The sequence below is a fragment of the Coloeus monedula genome, assembly GCF_965178545.1.
Source record: "Coloeus monedula genome assembly, chromosome: 12".
NCBI lineage: Eukaryota > Metazoa > Chordata > Aves > Passeriformes > Corvidae > Coloeus > Coloeus monedula.
In genome coordinates this window covers 16,434,605-16,455,039 of record NC_138792.1, presented here as the reverse complement: position 1 = coordinate 16,455,039, position 20,435 = coordinate 16,434,605, and positions in this window count along the sequence as shown.

Sequence of the window (20,435 nt, the reverse complement as noted above, 5' to 3'; positions counted from 1 at the left end):
GAGTCCTGGAATCCCTCTCAGCTATCCCTTCACAGACAAATATTTAACAAGAGCACAAAATTCCACCTTGAACAGAGATTAGTGATGCCCAGAGTTTCCATCCAAGGGGGACCAAAGGTGAGAGGGGAACAGAAGCTGGACAGATGCACGACAATGCAGATTCCATGCAAATTATAAATCCAATATTTCCTGCAATGAGTACCTGACAGGCAAACCTCTCCTCTGTTTTCAGCTACAGCATGGATCGTGTGCTCTATTCCAGCCAGAAACCTGCACGTTCCTTGTCTTGGAATCACACTCAATACATACAGCTGAAACTGAATGTCACATTCCTCAGGAGATTATTTTCTTTCATATACAACCTCACTTAGTTCACATTTATAATATCTCCATCTTGATTTCCAGTTATTAAGAAAAATAAAAGCGGCAAGTATTATACTCTACAATAGTGCCAGAGACCACCACGGCCTCCAGATACTCTTGATATTACTTGTATACTTTAAAAGAAAAGGCTATCTAGGCTTAACAAGAGGAAGATGTCTTACAGATTTTTTGATGTATTTCCACCTATTCAAACACTCCGAGTTCACAGAGTCAGCCAGGAGCAGCATGGCAACGAGCATTAGAGAAGATATTTATTTTTTCTGTCAAGATCACAGAAAGGGACAATGTTCCATTATCAACATATTGCTAAGTCTGCATTACCAAATGCATGAGGACATCAAATATTTCTTTTCTATGGGATTATCTGTATTTTCTTTATAGACAAATCCCTACTGTATCAAGTTTTGTGCTCTCCAGCAGGCTGCAGTTCACCTTTCACACAAACATAGCAAGATATATTTAATCTTCTTGTTCTCCTCAGAATCAAGAAACAGTACAAACCTTTACACACTGCATTGTTTAAGCTGTACCCAAATAAAGACTAAATTTTTACTCCTGCTAATATAACATGTTATTTTATTTCCATTCACTTCATAAAAGTTTTTGGGGTTGTTACATCAGTTTGAGATTCTGGCTGGAATAATGTGAAGGCTTCTTCATAATGCAGAATGCAAACTGATCGACTGTCAGCTGGAGTTACCGAGCTGCTGGATACGAACAAGGCTTTGTTCTCCAAAAAAGTCTTCAGTAACAGTCTTAGGCTCCAGCAAACACTTCAGATCTGTGCAGCCAGCACAGTCTTTAGGGAGAGGAGTTAAACCATAGGAGGCAAAAGGTCTGATGTATTATTTATGAACTACACCAAGCACAAAGGAGAACACTAAATTCCTGTCACCTGCAAACGGACTGGATGACTGCCCTGGGTAATCTAACAGAGAAGGACAGAGAAGAGTATTCATCATTTCAAACTGGTGAATTTAGGCTGTAATAGAACTGGGCAGAGCAAGGCAAGACTGGAGCCAGGCACTGAGAGAGGTCCTGCACAGCTCCTTGCTCCGACACAAGCTCCCGACCTCTCACACCTTCCCAGCATCCCTTCCAGCAAACTGCTGCTCACACTGAGCCATGTAAAACAATGCTGCAATTCTGGAAATTAAACTAAACTACAATGGGACTAAATTCATTTGCTGTTGTGTGTCTCTTTTGAACAAGAATTTGACAATAGCTTTTCAGAAATAAAGAGCCGGAACACCACCCACCCATTTTGTAGCCTGTGCTGAAAGGAAACAGAGCAAAACAATAATAAAAAAATCCATCCAAACAAACAAAACAAGCAAACAAACTAACAAATGGGAAACCCAGCATAATTAAGAGAATGGAAAGCTCTCTTATATCCCAGTGTTCTGAAATCAGAGATTGCCTTTGCAGATTTGATGGGCTGTTCTTGATATCACTCACCTCGTTACTGAGGCTAAATTACTGCCCTACGGTACAGCAAAACTGTACCTGCTATCCATTCCAGAGCCACAAACCAGGCCTTAGCCTAACCTAAAACCAAAAATATTACACTGAGAGTGCTTAATCTGCATCCTATCACTGGCTTTTCTTCTGGTACATTCACAAGAGCTTGGCAAGTAATTGCAAACTCCCTTAGAAGCAAATTACACCTCCACAGAGACATTGTCTTTTGCCTTCCATTATCTTTTTCTTTGTCATCTTTCTCTCACAGCAGGTTTTGCAGGCAGAAGCATGTACTCAGGAAGTTTGTTTCCTAAGTCTAAATACTTTAAGAAAAAAAAAAAAAAAAAATTAAGTGTAAAATCCAGATGGCACAGATGTCAATGCCAGAATCCCAATGCTTTCAATAGTTCTTTGTTCAAGGTCTTTTTCATACTCTTTTTCATATCTTTTCATGAATTAATGTAATGTCACGTTGCAGTGCTTCATCTTCAAAAGATTGTCCTTCCATTCAAAGGATAATGTGCAAAACTTGCAAATGACTGTAGGCAAAACTGTGGGGATTTTGGCATCTCCCAGATCTTTGACATTGCACTGAGGTGGCAATGACACCGGGGTAAAGGTTACACCACGGGGAGCAGCAGGGGATGGTTCTAGCTGCAAATACAGAAAGGTTTTTTGCTTTTTTTCCTTCATTGATCTAAAATATGACACACAGAGCTTGTGCTTTTTGACAGTTTATGAACTTTCACCTTAGCATCATATCATAGAGTATCAAAAGCCAAAGGCCACTGTTATTTTTGTCATACTAAATTAAGATTTTGGATTAATCGAGAACTAGAAAAAAGTGCTATGAAGGTTCAGTTTCCTAAATACCAGTTGAATGTAAAACTCAACGTTTGTAGGGAAATTTTGAGGATTTTAAAACCCACATTTTTCAAAACACTGCTCCCTTTAAATTTGAGTCTTCATTCTAGGTTTTCTGCTAGTGCTATGCATTTTCATTCTATCTATTAAATTATATTTACTATAATTACTATTCCTATAGTTTTTCATAGCATATCACTTTCTTGCCATCACAACAGAATTTAATAGCAGTTTTTATTAACTTGTTTATGATAGTGTTCATTAAAGATTTAAACGAGCATTCTAAAATCACAATAAAATGTACAGAAAACTTAGAAACAATTATAGCACTCCCCAAAAGATTACCAGCGACTATGCTCTTTACAGAAAACAATTCTTTAAAAACACAAAGCACACAGCATTAACATACTGCCTGTGTCATGTCTTAATAAAAGCTAACTTAAACTGATATATTGAAAGAAAGTCACTCTGATAATATGAGTTCAGCCAAGCTCAGATATATTTCTACTCAAGTTAAATATTCATCATGCCCCTCACTCCAAATAAATGCATGGAAATAGGATTCTCAGAGCCACAGTAGGTTTTACACTAAAAGAAATACTTTTACACTGAAGTGACTGAAACACTTCTCATTAAAGTGCTCCTTGTGTCATTCACAGGGCACAGCACCTTCAGCTGACCTGCTGCATCCCACACAGAATTGAGCAGACAATAATAATGATGTTAATCAATGTGGGGTAGCAAAATCTCACACCCATAAATTCCCCTACAATCTGTGACAGGATCACTGCATTCTTTGTGGGAATATTCCCAACAAGAGAAGCAGACTCGTGCTATGTCTACAGACCAGATACAAAAATAATAAATAATTACAAGTGGTGTGCCAGTGGCCATCTTCAGGGAGAGAGAGGAGGGAGAAAAAGAGCTACATCTTTTATTTAAGTTCTCTCATTAATGTGTCTGCCTTTTTATTTTCTAAGGGTTGTCTCCTGAACTTTCCTTAGAAAACCCACAGGCTACACCCTGACACTGATTTATAAGCAGAGTCTCCAGTGAAAGCAGAGAGGAACTTGGTTTATAAATGTATGGTTCAGTATCATCAAAAATTCAGAAAAAGCTTCTGAATTTTCCAAAAACATTGGACAATCTCATCCAGACAAGGTTCACTTTTGTAGCAGGAAATGTGCCCAGCACATTAAAGGACTGAAGAGATCTTTAAACCTTTTCCTCACACATTTCTGAGACCTGCAGTAAAACAGATTTTGTGAGTACTTTGATTAACTCTACTTCTTATCAATTTCACACAAAGCTGCACATGGATGAGCTACTCTTGTAGCCAGGGGGCTGGGGGAACTCACAGTCACACCAGAAGGTCCCATTCCTTTCTGCTTCCAGTTCCAAAACTCAGAACAGGAGGGCAAAGGAAGCCTCAGAGTCAGCAGAGAAGCTGCTCAGCTATAGGTGGTGCTGGGTCTTATACATGTAGGGGGAAAAGGACAGGGAGGTCAGTCAAAAACACAACAAAGAGATGGAACCACAAACACCTGAAGTGTAAAACCCTGCTGAGTGAATTCCAGCTGAAAAAAATGCAGGTGAAATCCTCTTGATTGCATTATAGGGTCATATAGGAAGAATTAACTAATTAATTCATTTCTGCAAAATCAAATAGTTCATTCAAACACTGTTTAATAAATAAATTGTCCTGTCAGCCAACATTTACATTTTGTCTTAGCTGCTAATCCAATCAATCAATAAATACAAAATTCTTTAAACTTGATAAAATGTGTTTTAAAAAACACACAAAAAAATCAAACCCAATTTTTAACTAGAATTAAATCAGGTTTTGAATAGCAAGCAGTAACCTTTGAGATTTTACAATTCATAAGGTCCAGACGAAATGCTGATTTCCAGAAGAAAGGAGAATAGAATAGATAATCTGAAAACAAGAGACTTGGCATCCACTGAATGCCCTGGGTACCATTTAAATCTGTGCTGAATTCTGTGCATTGCAGCACATTGCTGTGCTCAGTAGGGAGGAAAACTAATTTCAGGCCTCATCTGGGACCACTGCAACCTGGGGTTTCACTACAAGTCCTGGGGAAGAAAGGGCATCCATCACACCTGCGCCTCACCCGAAACTTCGAGCTTGAAACTTCCTCCTGACGCTGAAAATAGAGATAAATCTGGGAACAAGAAGAAGAGGCAGAAAAGGGAAGAAAAAACAGCCTTCAATATTCTATAGTGTGGAAAAAGCAACTATATAAATCAAAAGGCTGACTTATCAGTATAGAGATTTTTAATAGAAAAAGTATCAAGGGGAGCTCACCATATGGATCAAAGTGCTCTCCACATATGTTACTTTTTTTCATTTGAAAAGTAACATATGTGAGGAGATGCAGAAGAAGTCCTTTCTGAAGATCTCATCTGGCTTATTTTTAATTGGAATTATATTAGATTTTCTATCTAACTTAATAGCAAATGACAGTCGTTGCTTCACTAACTATTCCTGTCAGCTATAGACTGATAGATTTGGATTCTATTTTCTTGAATATGAAAGCTGGACTCATGAGTAGCTAAAATAACTGCAAAGAAAGGAGACTGAAGACTACACAGCATGAAACACATAGAAGCCATGGAATATTGTGTATTTATATAATTATAATTTTACTGGGCCTTTAGATTCAAAGGACTTCAGGACTTCAGCAAGGCCATGAGATGTATAATCAAAGATACCCATTTAGAAAGTCACAGCTGCACATCTTCAAGCACAGTAGCTTTTAGATATTTTTTGAGAATGCTCTGAATTGACCGAAAGCTTATTGCTAATGAATCTCCCAGCAGAGCCTTCCAGCTTCCAGACCTGCAAGTCAGTGCTTTGTCATCCTGTGAGAAACTGGAAGCATTACCTACACATCAGCTTCTGCCTTTGTTTCACTCACATGTGCAGAAGTTTATTCTCTTTATTGACAAGATGGTGGTCAGTCAAAGGTTGGACTCGAAGATCTCAGAGGCCTTTTCCAACCTAAAGGATTCTGGGATAAACCAACAGTTTTCATTTACAAGTGCATAATCCAGTAGTTTCTGCAAACAGACGAGAGCTCTTCAGATCAAATTACACCCAAGATTTTACTGCTACTGCTAACTAATCAGCCTGACAAAGTTCTATCGGGAGCTGCATGGCTCGTCCATCTCAGGATATCATGGGCATCTTTAAAAGACGTGGGGGCTCATGAGACAGTTATTACTCAGGTAGGTAGCTGCAAAAATCTGTCTTAAGCCATAATTTACTTTGTTTTCTGAAGAAAAAGCAGGATTCACGTTTAAAAGAAACAAAAGACATCAGCATGATGATATATGGTACTTCAGAAAGGTCCTAAGTCAGGTGCTGAGCTGAAACCTTAACTAGGCTAAGAGTGATGCCAAGTCACTGCACAACGAGTGGCTGGTTTCTGTGAGTCAGTGTCTGGGCCAGCTCAGTCCCATTAATGTTTTACTCCATTATCTGAGAGCTGACATCTTTTCAGTAATTACTGCAGATGATACCACCTCTAGTGTAATTAAAGAACGATTATTTAGAGTGAAGTGAGCCAAGATCATCCCCATCCTCTGTTTAGGCCAAAGCCAAAGAAGGCCTTGTCAAATAAAATGGATGTTTTGCATTAGGGAGGAAAAAAAGGGTGATGTAAAGAGTCAAGTAATTTGATGGGCAACGCTGCAGTGGAATTAATTCAATATGTTCAATAGGGCCAGTTCCATGTGCAGTAATATTGGACAGATGGGTATGATGGCTCTGTACTTCCCCTGCCTTTGCATTAGTGATTCAGGACTTACAAAGCAAACCTCAGACAGTTCCTGGCTGGCTGCCCAGCCAGAGAAAGGCTGGAAGCAAAACACATTAAATGCTCCTGCAAATCTACATCCTCTGCAACCCTTCTGCAATGAGCCTCTTTCAAAATGACCCCTTGGACACCAACCAGAAAAATAATCATCATCGTAACACCGGCCTATAAACTTCTGGGATTAACGGTTAAATAATAATGAAGGAGAACTGAAAGGAACAATCCACTTTGTGTGAATACTAATGAGAGAGGGTTGGATGCATCCTTTGTTTTTGATGGTAACTAGGTGGAGGGACTAATTACAACTCTTACTCAAAGCATAAATTACATGTTTTAAGGAATTGCTGAAGAGAAGAATGGAGTTAATAAATGCATTCTATCAGACACAGCAAGGTAAGAGATCACAGCTGATCAGCACATACATTTCCTAACCCGTCTGGGTCAGTGTTTACACAGCAAAGGCCACCTTTGGTCAGTTGGCACTAACAAGATTTCCCATCAGGAGATGATGAAAAGACAGGTATTCCCAGATTTATCGGGAAATAAATTTAGCTCCTTGGACAGTGCAGACACCTTTCAGGTACTTGCACATGGTTCCTATAAAAGCCATCCCCAAAAGATGGGCAGGTTCCCTCACTCTGAAGACAAACATGTCATTATGAACATTTACAAAACAGAAGTAAGAAGAAATACGATATTATCTGGAACCCTGGATGCTGGTGGCCTTGCTAGAATAGTTGGATGTCCACTGAATCACTGGGCTTAAATAACTTGTATTTAGAGCCTGTTTTATTCAGCTATCCTTAATTTCAAGAGATAAACAACAGATGAGAAATGCTGTTGACATTTGACCATATCATTTTTGAGTTTGTTAAATTCCAGACTAGTTTACTAATTTTAGGGGATTAATTTTTGTCTTCTAGCCTCGTGTGAGGAAAGACACTGTGAAAGACAGTGTGATATTAAACTATCAAAGCTGTCTCTTTCTTGCAGCAAAATATTGAAAACGTAGGCTTTGCTTTGCAATTAAGATTTCTGAACTGAAGGTTGGGCTTCTGCTCTAGTGATGTGAAAGAAAGTATTTTAGAAGTTGAGGAAAAAGCTTGAAATTACTTAAAGAATTTGCAGATAACAAAGACAGAAGGTAATGCAGTGAAAAGAAAAAATATTGACATTGAATAACAGTTCTGAACGGGAAGGAGGAGGTGGCTGATTATCAGCAGCCTTTCCTGACTTCCTGAGAGACATCCTCCTTTCACCAGCACGACAAGCACAATTCCAGCACTGAGAAAGCCCTGAGATTTGAGGCTGACAATCCACAAAAAGCTTTTCTGGAATGAAAATGGAGCGACCACATCTGTCCACTTACCAAACAGAGATAAAGGCACGGAGGAACATTGAAATGTCCTCTGTGAATAGAACTCTCAGAGCTGGGAGCTGAACACAGCCTCCCCTGCTCTCCTCAAACCACAGCATAACCATCCCCAGAAGTTTTTCCTGGTGCCAGGACTCATGGAGCAGCTTCCCCCAGGTAAATCCCTGCAGCAGGAATGGCAGAGCAGCATACCCAATGGCCTTCCAGCCCTGTGGCTGGAGCAGGCACAGAGAGGATGCTCCTCTCTCTCTCAGCCTGAGGAAAGAACAGAACCAGTGCAACCTCTCACATCATTTTAATCTCTGTTTTTTCATGATGAGAATGAGAGGCATCTTTTATCTGAAGTTTATTCTGCTTCCTTTGCCTCAGGAATGGGCATCAGATCAAGCAAAAGCATAGAAGAGCCTCTAGACTACAGAACCCCGTGAGGCAGGGCCTTTTATTGTGCCAATCCTACAAACAAGCACAGAATAGCTAAACTGAAGGCAACTCTAGACTGTATGCAGAGCTAGGATCATTAATTCCCAAAATTGGCCTGTAACTGTGTGTGTTCTGTCTGGGTGATGTTGTAGACCTTGAATGTGTCCTTCAAACTGCATAACACAAAAACTGGGCCACATATACTACCAAAAATCTGAGTTTAAATCGGGACAGCCTATAGACGGTCACCACTTGCAGAATATATTTTTTCTTAAATAACATTTATCTATCGCTGCTGCTTCCAGTGAGTAAACAACAGAGCACAGAAGGCAAATGAGACTCTGCATGAGGAGCAGACAAGAGTCAAAGCAAGCAGTGCATTTTGTCTTACAGCCAAACACGGGAGATATTTTGTAGAGAATGTCTCAGAGCAGCACTTGCAGCCATCCAGGATCCCACGTGTGTGCTCCACTTAAGGCAGATCAAAGCCTGGTGTCAAAGTTCTCTGCACAATACACGTACACAGAACAGCATCCTGAGAAATAACACCCAATACATGTTGCTCTTGTATTTAATATGATTTTAGTACATGATTTACATTTGTTTATTTAAAGAAACATCCTCTATCTGATTTGTAACAGCACTCAGCAGCTCTCAGAGAACAAGGAAAAAATGTATGACCTCAGACAAGAAATAAACATTTGCAATATTTTAAGGAAATAATGTCTTAGGGTGCCCCTGTGTACTATCCTGCACAGGAAATTAATTTGGATATCATTAGCAGTCAGATATCATTAAAGACAAGAATTACAGATATCATTAAAGACAAGTATGGAAATGAAGCCATGTCATTTCGGACATGTGTCTACTTGTTCTCATAAAGGTGTGATTCAAATACAGAACCAAAAGCTAGACTTTAGGGAATCTAGAATCCTGATCATTTTTGCCATTTCCATTCCCAAAATTAACATGATAAACAAAATGCAGCAGATATTCTCTATTTTAAGTGGAATGTCAAATTTTTATGTTGTTAAAATTGATAAATTTAAAATGTTTCATTGTAATTATAGATTAACTTTGAACCATCAGAATCAAACGAAGCAAATTACAAGATCCTGTATGATAACACCTATACTTCTAACACCTATACTGAATGAAGCAAAATCTCACACATATCCTTCAAAGCTCTCAAGATGTGCAAGTTCTCCAGCCCTAAATATGGCACTGGTACAAGGATCACACAGCTTCATCTGGAGCTGTTCACTTCATGATTATTTTTTTCTAGACAAAATAAAAATATATCCCCAATATCCCCCATGATTATTATGGAAATGACTGACATGAACAATTATTCACTGGGAATACTGCTGGGGGAGGATTTGTAATAGAATTATTATCATCATTTCACACAGTGAGACCCCATGTGGATAAGGGACTCAGCTACCCAAGCCCTACAGAAGACCCTGCAGCTGCAAACAGGTTGTTCATGGATGTGTTTCTCCACCTGATACAAAGACCCTTCAACAGCTGCTTTCCCTGTTTCACTGAGACATCAGGAAATATCTGCCTGCACATCTGGAACAGAACACCATGGGCAATAATTTTGGGAGTGGTGGACTTCGGGAAGGCCTTTGTCCCACTTTGTTCCAATTTGTCCCCATCCTAGCTACCTACAACAGGTGACAAAGACCTCCACAGGGCACTCCAGCACATCCAGGCATCTCTCTGAGGAGCTCTTTTGCTATTTTGCAGTCAGTTAACTGATTAGTAGCACAAAATTTGAGAAGCATTTCTTCTTAATAAGGATGGCATTTTAATGTTCTGAGGTTTCAATTTCATCCAATTTCCAATTAAAAGTCCCATCCCAACTTGGCTAAATCCTGACCTAGAGTTTTGTAGGGATTCACACTACAAAGTTTGTTTACAGCTTACTTTTAAGGTTATGAAACCCTTAAAACAGTAGCATTTTAAATATGAACCTTCAACATCAATATCATCCTCCACAACAAATTTCTGCCTTATATAAAGTGAAAAGTGGATATTACCTTAGGCTGTTCTTCTTATTTAATTTCATATAGGGCTACGCCCTAGAGAAAGTTCCTTTTCTGAAATGTCAGAAAAAGAATAGGATAAGGGGATGACTTATTTTCTACCTGATGCCATCTGATTCTGGATTTAAATGAGCAAAACCTCAGGAGACTAGTATTTTTCCTAGAGAATCATATGGTGCTTCCAATGAGGAAACATTTACAGGTGCAATGCAGTTAGAAAGGACGGATGTTAAATGCTAGTGTCATCAGAACTGCTTGGATCTGTTCAAACACTTGTGCAGGTCTAAAATCATTATTCCTCTTTTTTGATCTTCACATTCTATAGGAGGAAGTTGATACAGTAAGCAACCAAAAAATGCTTTAATATATAGCAACAAAAGCATAGCTCTGGCTTGGAAAAATAACTTCAAACCTAAATCGGAATCAATGCAATCAATACAAATAAAACCACAACTGGCTCACCGTAATTTCACACCAGCTCAGGACTGTGGAAGGGGTCACCTGGAGCCAGCAGGGAGGGAAATGGCCCCTGGGGCTGGCTCTGTCCCTGTCAGTGTTCAAAGCTCAGCTCTAGGAAGGCCCTGCCTGTGCAGCACCTTCTCCAGAGCATGTCCTGGTGGAAGGGGCAGAGCTGCAGGGTTGGCAGAGCAGATGGATCAGTCGATGGGGCTGGAAGGCTCCTGGCTTGGAGAGAGTGGCTGGGTGAAAGCCCTCTCTCAATGCAGAAACCTCCCCCAAAGCAGGAGACACAACATATGCCAGGTGTCACTAACTCTTACTCATACAGCTCTGTTATATCTACATTCCACTAAGGTAAATAGTAAATAATAAATACAAGGTATTTGTAAGGAGCTGAATTGCTGTGGTAGTTGGATACTTTTCAGAGGAAAATGAAATTGAGCTTATGTAAGAACACGAGTGCATTTTGCAGCCACTTGGCATCACCGAGGCGCTTTCAGAGAGGAATTATGTGCTGTCTCATGTATTAGCAGCATAATTACCAGATCAGCCTTGATTCCAGTAAGATATTCTTATGTAAAAAGGATAAAGCTGGGAGCTTCTCATGCCCCAGGATGTGGTTATGTTGCTATCCCCCTTGGCTGGGAGAGTTTCACATCCCCAGAGCTGCAGCCTGTCAGGGGAACAAGACGTGTCAGGAGAGGCAAAGCTGCTGCCTCCCATTGCTGTGGCACATTTGCTGTAAATGGTAATTTAATAAGTGCTTCCCTGATTACTCACTCAACAGAAATACCAACTGTGATTGTGGAATGCTCCAGCATTTCACCCTCAGCCTGATAATCAACTCCACACTTTGCATGTTTCTTAAACGCAAGCTGAAGGAAGCAATAGATTTCCATTTCAATGAAAAGCAAAATCCTTTAACTGCAAACCAGCTGCAGTGAGTGAGAAAGAAATGCAAAGTTTTTTGTTTCCCATTGGAAACTCTCTGCTATCCACAACAGTGGTCTTATTCCTCCTAGATTTAAAATTCTATTATAGCAACCAACCATAAATACACCTCACAAGAAGCTTCGGAGCAGCTTCAAATATGTATTTTATTTTTTCCCAGTTGTGCACCTCTTCCAACTATTAAATATTAAAATCTTACTTTGGCACTCAGGTCAGTTTAAGAAATCAAAAAAAAAAACTCCATGGAAAGTATCCTGGTGTTTTTTTCTAGTAAAGCAAAAGTTTAATATGAGAACTGAAAAGGAGGCAAGGGGTCAGGACCATAAAGATTTTATTTGAATAGTGTTTCAGTTTGTTTACTGACAGCTTGTTTATCAGCCTACAGCGTTTTGGATGCACCTCTGTATGCTGTGGAACTCTAAAAAAAAAAAATAAATCACAGCATATAGGTAGGAAGGGCACTGCAATAACAAAATTTAGTGATACCAATGATAGACTTAACCTGAATATCAACATCTGATATCAGCCAGCGACTGACCCTGGGAAGTATTATGTTTGTTTTACACCAGGGCACATAAGCCCAAGCAAAGTCACTGTGACAAAGCTCTGCAGCTGCTGGACTGGATTAACCCAGAGCCTGAGGTGAGCAGAACATGGATCTGTCTCCACTCTTTATTCCAATACGCCCTACCTGGGTACACAGGGGGGATCTGGACTCTGCTAAGAGGATCTACATTAGAACGTTCAAAATTGTGCCAATTTCCCTGTAAAACTTTTTAAATATAATTCTGTACCACTAAAAATGAACTTTCAACACTCAGTGCAAATTTCTGTTTGGTTTATGCACAATAACAAGACAAAGTTAAAAGTTACAAAACAGTGACCAGTTATCACTATTTTTCAACATTTTTAAACTTCTTTCTACCTTCCTTTAGTCACTCTGAAATATTTTTTGTAATTAGTTACATGACCATAGCAGTGAAATGAAGGTTACTAAACAGAACTTTTTTTGGTTTTTTTGGAGACGGGGGGTTTGGTCATTTTCAAGGTTTGTATTAACACCATTTCAAACAAAACCTCACAGTTTCAGTGTCCTCTATGAGCTCCAATACAAACACAAGCGGCATGACTTCCTTTTGGAATGTATTTGCTGTACACAATCCGGATTGATATCAACTTCAAAAAATAAATCAATGGAAAAACTTCAAAGGGGCCCTGTGTCAGATATAATTAAAATTATGCTACTTCAGAGCTAGAACTGCCTTCTGTATTTCACTAATATTCCAAATATCAGACTGCACATATAAGCTAATTGAATAAGAACCTATTCAGTAAAAAGAGTCTCTCAATTTAATTATTTTTAAAATCAGAAGTTGTTTTCAAGTGAAACAGGTTGATCAAGAAGCTGTGTCAAGGTATTTTCAACATTGCTGTTTAACAGCAAATGCCTAAATACACTGCTCTGAACAGATAAAGACTTCTGTAAAACTTTGACTTTTTAATTCAAAATTTAACCTCTTGCAAATCAAAGCACTTCATTACAATTCAATTTAGCATTAACCTCTCTTGACAAGCAGTCAGAGGGTCTTGTAAGAGCTGTAATTTATTTGCCTTCTCCTCCTGCTCCAAACGGGTTCTTTGGCCTTGGTAATGAACTGTGGTGATGCTCTGACCCCCGGGGCTTCACTTCAACAACAACAGCACCAAAACCAGCAGCACATCCCGGGAATTCAGCTGGGAACAAGGTCCAACGCAGAGAAGTCGAAGGAAGAAGAAAGATTGTGCCTAAACCCAAGAACTGAGGGCCCATTAGAAAAGCTATCTACTCCCATTAGGCTCAGGCACTGCAAATAACAGCAGAACAGTGAAAGACACATTCAGATTATTAAACCCCAAATTGCTGAGTGATTCAGAACAAAGGAAATGTTCTGTGCAAAAAGTGAACTGCAAATAGTCTAGTGCTTAGCTAGCCAGAAGAGAAAAAAAATTCTGATTATATTTTAAGCAAGTCTTAACAAAGAGAAAGAAACGGTCAAAAATATACAAATTATCTGAAAGCAATTAAAACCACTAAGAATTGAATCTTACTGAGGTATTTTAATTTTATTCGCAGTTGTACACCTGTAAAGATGTGGTAGAAGTAAGAGAACAAGCTATAATTCTAAAAAGTTCATAAATGATATCTAATTATAGCAAATCCAATAACAACAAAGCCTAATCCAATTGAATGAGTGAAATAGACATATTTATCATCCAGTCCACCAGGAGCTTCATTAAACAGCGTGGCACAGACAAAATATAAATGAGTTCTTTCCTGAATAAAGGTGTTTCTCACTGACCGTCTCACCTGTGATGATTGCCTTCCATTTCCAATTAACTTCAATAAGAAAAGATTCTAAACTGAGCTTGTTAAAGTGCTAAAAATAGCTGCAGGTACACAGAACCCCATCCATGGGTAACTGTTTACAGTCACTCACATTCTGCTGGATTACAGCAGATCTGGTGGTACAAGACAGATTTTAGGGAGACATCCTGCATGAAAGATCCACATCTAATAAAACCTAATTCCAAACTGAATAATGGAATAGCTGATATGGACCCAGAGGAGTATGAATTTTAGGGAAATATAATTGATCCTGCATTCTTTAAGCAAATACAAAGAATAAGGCAAAATAAAGAAGGCATGAGATAAGTTGAATAAAGGTAACTAATTAAAGAGTCTTCAACCATAGTTGTAGAAGTAGAATTGTCACCATTTGCTTAATTGGAAAAAAAGCCACTTAATCTGCTCTCTGGTAAATGTCACAGATCCACGGGGATAAAAAGCATTGCGATTTTGGCATTGAACAGGCAGGCCCTGAAACCAAAGCAGCCTGGAGAGCTCGGGAAGGTGCTCACAGTTCTGTAATGTTTCCTCTGAGGCAGCAAAATACAATCACACCTTCAGGAGATCCCAAGAGTGATGATTATACCCCAACAGACATTGTTCTTCCAAGCAATGGCTCTTGACAAAGCCATCACAATTCCAGGGGATAATATTCCAGGGGATAATCAGCCAGGATGGGAGATTTCAGCAATGCAAGAGGTCTGATACTCACAAATAACAGGCAAAAAAAAGGAAGCAAGCACAGCTGTTCAGAATATGCTCTCACCGGCCATTAAAACAAAACTTAAACACAAAAGGGTACAGATGTATTCCATGAAAATGGTTAAATGCCAGGTCAGTATGCACAGGAGGACAAAGCTCACTACGCTTTGTTTATCAAAAAGCTTAAGGTCAAGCCTTTGAGATCAGCTCTTGCTCTGGAGATGAAAAATTTGGCAATTGGCTCAGTCTACCAGACAGAAATATGAGATTAAATGGCCAGAAGATAAATTAAAAACAGTCAAAGAGAAGGTTCAATTTTGTTACAGTGCCACCATAGAGGCAAACAGAAGATTTTTCAACACTAATCATCTTAAAGATGCGTTGGCTTCTTTTTTTTCCCTCTCTAAGATCTGAACCAATACAAACAAAAATTAATTCATGAAGTCAGGCTGGCTGACAACAATACTCCCTTCTGGCTGCATAATCTATTACCTAGCTGCTCACAGCCATCAGTCTTTGCATCTTACATAAACAAATATTTCATTTCATTTTTTAAACTGGGAGTTAGTTTTGGAAAAACTTAGACTAACTTTTTCCTTTAATAAAAAAAAATAAAATTGCCTGTATTATAACTCAGCTGTTTTTTTTTTCTTATATTTCTTTTGTTTCAACTTACAAAATTAAATGCAAGCTGCTATTACAAGCATAATACTACCTAAATTTATTTTTACTGCTAAAGTCATCTTTTCAGGCTTACATTTTTCATCAAAATATCACTATCATTTTTGACACGATTTATAAAATTTCAGCAATACAAACCCCCATCGGCAAATACAATTTCTTATTGTGATCCGAGTTTTATTTTATCTAAATGAAAAATAAATTATTAAAAATTAAATAAAAGGGATATAGTAAGAATATTGCAGGCAGCATTAGCCTGATCATAACATTCTCAGAATTAATCCCAAGCTATTCTTCCATGTCACTCCCACATATTATACTGCTTTATCATCTCCGTTCTTATGTGCCACTATTAATATTTAACTATCAAATGTCTTTTACTGGAAGATGTTTAAAGATTAGACGATGAGGAAATAACCATTCCTGGAGCTGCTACAGACTAAATTATATTCCAAATTGGAAAGCCCTTCTATCTAAATAGTAAATCTGCACATCCCTTTGCTAGATATAATATCTGTTAACACTTGGGTTTGTGTATTCTCTGGAACAGCTCAATTCAGCACCTTGCAATAATATTTAAAGTGTGAGCTCTAAGTAGTCCTATTACTTCCACAAGTGAAATCTTAAACGCCAATGATGGGTTTGAATCTGAACTTAAGCCTGCTGTCCTCTCACATATCACAAGGTTTTGGCCAGTTGTGAAAATCACATTTATAGATTTTATTAAAATAGCACTATCATTAAACAAGGCCACGATTAGGCACAGCATTGGCTTCTCTGTAAGCATAAAATGTAAGTATACCCAAAGTGAGGAGCATCATGGCGTAATTTTCAGCTCTGCATAGTAATGTCTTAGTGATTTCATTTATTTGAAGTGATATTTTTAACATAGTTGGCTTTTTTAAAAATATTTTTATGAATTAATTTCATTTTTTCTGGCTAAACAACAAGCTAGGATGCTCCTCCACTTTTGCAGAGGCTGCATTTGCTTGTTTGGGAGGAGAGGGAAATTCTGCTGTCAGCCTGATTTACTGTTTGGTCTCTTTCCAATTCAAATAAAACAAATAAATACTAATGAACTCACCACCCTCATCATAAACACCCCTTCTGCTCTAACTGATGAAAGCATTTTCAGTTGTTTCATTCTCCTGCTCCCAATGTTGAAGTTGTGTCTTTGTGTGCCAGTCCTACAGTGCCAACACTGCGATGGTGACACAAGTTAAATGGATGCCAGAGATGGAGCTTGTGATTCTTTTAAGTACATTGTAACCTTCCAAACGTGTTAAATCAATCAATAAAACCAACAGGGCCACAATCTAGTTTAAGGCTTATTTCCTTCAGAAGGTCTGCATCTGAAATTACCATCCTGTCAAAAGTTGCTTTTAAAGTTTTTTAGCGACTCATGGACACACTGTTGCTTGGCATTTAGACCTGATGGCCTTTCTGAAACATGCACACAATCACTCAGCCTGCTCTTCTGCTGATAATTCCAAGCATAATTGACACTAGCTCCAATACTGCCAATCAAAAATTAGGTCAATGTTCTCATGGCAGTGAGACCACACAGAACACCGTACCTTTAACCAGAGACAGGAGCAGGGGATACAAAATTCCTTAGAAAGAAATGGAAAGTGGAGAGTAAAACACATAAAGTTCAAAGGGAATCCATGGCAATTTGAGAATAGAGCTCTGGATTCAAAGAATTAAGTCTAAAACTTGCCAAAAAGACGGAGAAATGACCTTTTGGCAAAGCTGACACTGAAGCAGTCACGTGATATAAAACGCATTCCACAGAATCACAGAGCAGCCTAAGTTGTGAGAGATTCACAAGAACCATCAAAATCCAGCTCCTGGCCCTGCTCAAGCCAACCCCAACAATTCCAGCAGGAGCCCAGTGCCCATTCTCTGGGAGCCTGTTCAGTGTCCAGCCACCCTCTGGGGGAAGAGCCTTTCCCTGATATCCAGCCTAAACCTCCCTGCCACAGCTTCGTGCCATGATTTGGGATATTTTATTGGCATTTGGCTCTTCCTTTTTTTAATTGAGTGGTTTTTTTACACCACCAGGCATAAATCCTTGCACTTGGCCTAAAATTGGTGGAAAACAGTATTCCCTACAAGTTTTTAGAACCATCTGCTCCTGAGAATTTAAAAACATTTTGCTTCCTACCTAGGCAATACCATAACAGATTCAAGCTGTAGAAATAGAGCACTAAAAGGTTATCCTTTCTTCTCCCAAACAAACATTTAAACCAATCAACATGACAGAAGGTGCACATTAGACAATGTTTCCATCACTGAGGAAAAGCTACTGAAGTAATGAGATCCAGATGTTAGACCAAAAAGAAATTTATCATTCTCAGAAACCCCCAAATTGTGTCTGATCTTTCATACAAAGACCGTCTAATTTGCTAATGTGCATTTTCCTGCAATGTGAGAGAAAAAAGCACACCTGTCAAGAAACCTGTTTTGCACACGCATTGGAATGACATCTGTAGCAGCTCAGCATCAGGGAAATCCAGATACCATCAAATTATTTTGAACGTGTCTTCCTTTGTGCAAATTTCTCAGGAAATCTTCAAAGTGAACAGAATAAATATGCCCAATTTATTTGTTCTTTTGCAACATCTAGGGGTAGATTGAGGAGGAAAAATTGCTGAGGAAGCTTTTTGAATAGTACCTTCATAGACTGGTTTTTTACGTGTCTTAAATTTTAATCTCTGAAAATTTTGAAGAATAAACTCATTGGTAGAACCCCAGGGCTGGAGAGTCTGCCTCAACAGTTAAGTTCAGTATCACCTATGGTCATCTGCAACATGTATAGAACAGCATCTTCAGAACTCGCCTGGTGAAACGCAACTTTGTTATCATCCTATAAATTCCTGCAACAGAAATTTAATTCTCTATTAATCTCGAAGCATAATTAGGAGAATCTACTGATGAGCTCTATTTTCTCTACCAAAATCTGTCTTATTTCAGGTGAACTTTTTCAGTGAAGTTTTGTAATTTAACCACTTCTGGTTTTCTTCACTATGGTGAAGGAACAGGAAGAGGTTGCCCAGAGAAGCTGTGGCTGCCCCTGGATCCCTGGAAGTGTCCAAGGCCAGGCTGGATGAGGCTTGGAGCAGCCTTGGATAGTGGAAGGTGTCCCTGCCCGTGGTAGGGGGTGGAACGGGAAGACCTTTAAGGTCCATTCCAACCCAAACCATTCTGGGTTGCTTTGTTTAAGGATTGTAGACAAGGAGAAAACAATAGACATAATAGTAAAAACAATAATAAAATATATATATACATGGAAAAGCAGGGTCTTTTTCTTACCAAGTGATATTTTTACTTGTGAGTGATGGAGCTCTGAAACTCTCAGAACTTCCCTCTCACAGTGGCTGCACTATTGGCTCATTTTTCACTTTAATGTATGAGGGACTATTTCCACCAAGATTGTATCTGATAACTGCACCTGCTTTTGTGACATTCTCAGCAACATTCATAGGGTCTTTCTCTCAGGGACATCTAAACAGGCCTGACTTTTTTCATTCAATACATGAATTTGGAGTAAGAGGCTTCTGAAGAAGAAAGTTGATCTAATGGCAGAGTTAAGCACATCTTCTAATTATCACAAGGTATATGATTTGCCATATAATACTTCCCTTCTCATAAAACTGCTGAGATGTTAAACTTTAAAATGCAATTCAGGTATTACACAAGTGAATTATTTTACTTATTTTCCATATATTACAGCTGAATAGCAGTTCACTGTAGTTACTGTTGAAAATTGCTTACTATTTAATATAGGGCTACTCTAAACTCTCCACCTGCTGACTCAAATGCTTTAGAATTATTATGTTTCAAGGTGGTGGCCAAAATATTGGTCAATTTGGAAAACAGGTCCCTTCTCGAAAGAGTTTGCATCATTTTTTTCTTATCTTTTTTTCACAAATTCAGAACTGAGGTGATGGTAAATGACATTTTCCTTATACTGGAAGAAATACTATAAGATAGTTGAGGTGAACATTTATAATCTAGGCATGAGAAAATGAAGCATGAAGTGAAACATATATTTAAGTTAGCCTAGAAATGGTTCAGCTGAGGTTTACAACTTCTCCTAGTGGCAGACGAGGTCCTGATGAGGTCTCCTGGATGACAGAATACTGCAGCCTGTCTATATCAGTTTTTGGGGGGTACTGCACACATAACTTAGTCTGAATCCAAAAATGTTTTGTCTGAAACTCAAATTTTGACCCAGAGGTGTTATTTTAAACATGCGATTTCCCTCAGAGCTTTAGCAATGTACATTAATTAGTTATGGAGAAGATAAGGAGAAGCAGTCGTGTGTTTGCATGACTGAACCGAGTCTGGCTAAGAGAAAGAAAAGAGCAAATCCCTCAGCCAGGTTAATGACAAGACCCCAGCTTCAGTACTGCTTGGCTTCTGTTCACTCTTTAACAGCTGATGGCACAGCTCAGACAGAGTCAGGAGCAGAGGGAAAGAATTCAAGAGTAATTTGGGAGGAAGCAATGAGACACCTGAAGTGTGACAGCTCCCTTTGCAGAGAAGACCTGCAGGCTCTGCAGTGTGATGGCTCACACAATGCCAGGCAGCAATTTCTTGCTGTTGGGAGCTGTACTTTTCCAAATTCAATTGAAGAACTGACAAGAAACAGCACCAACCTGTAGATTTCCTTTACCATTTCTTGATGAATCAAAAGACATTGAGTCTAAAGGAATGCACAGGAGTGGACACATCATCATTTTGTGATGAGAAGTCAAGTACTGAGCCCTCTGTGAGCTTCCTGGCTTTTATGGCAATGGCATCCATCTTCAAATTTCCCCTTCTGAGTAACCTACACTTTAATGATATTATTGAGC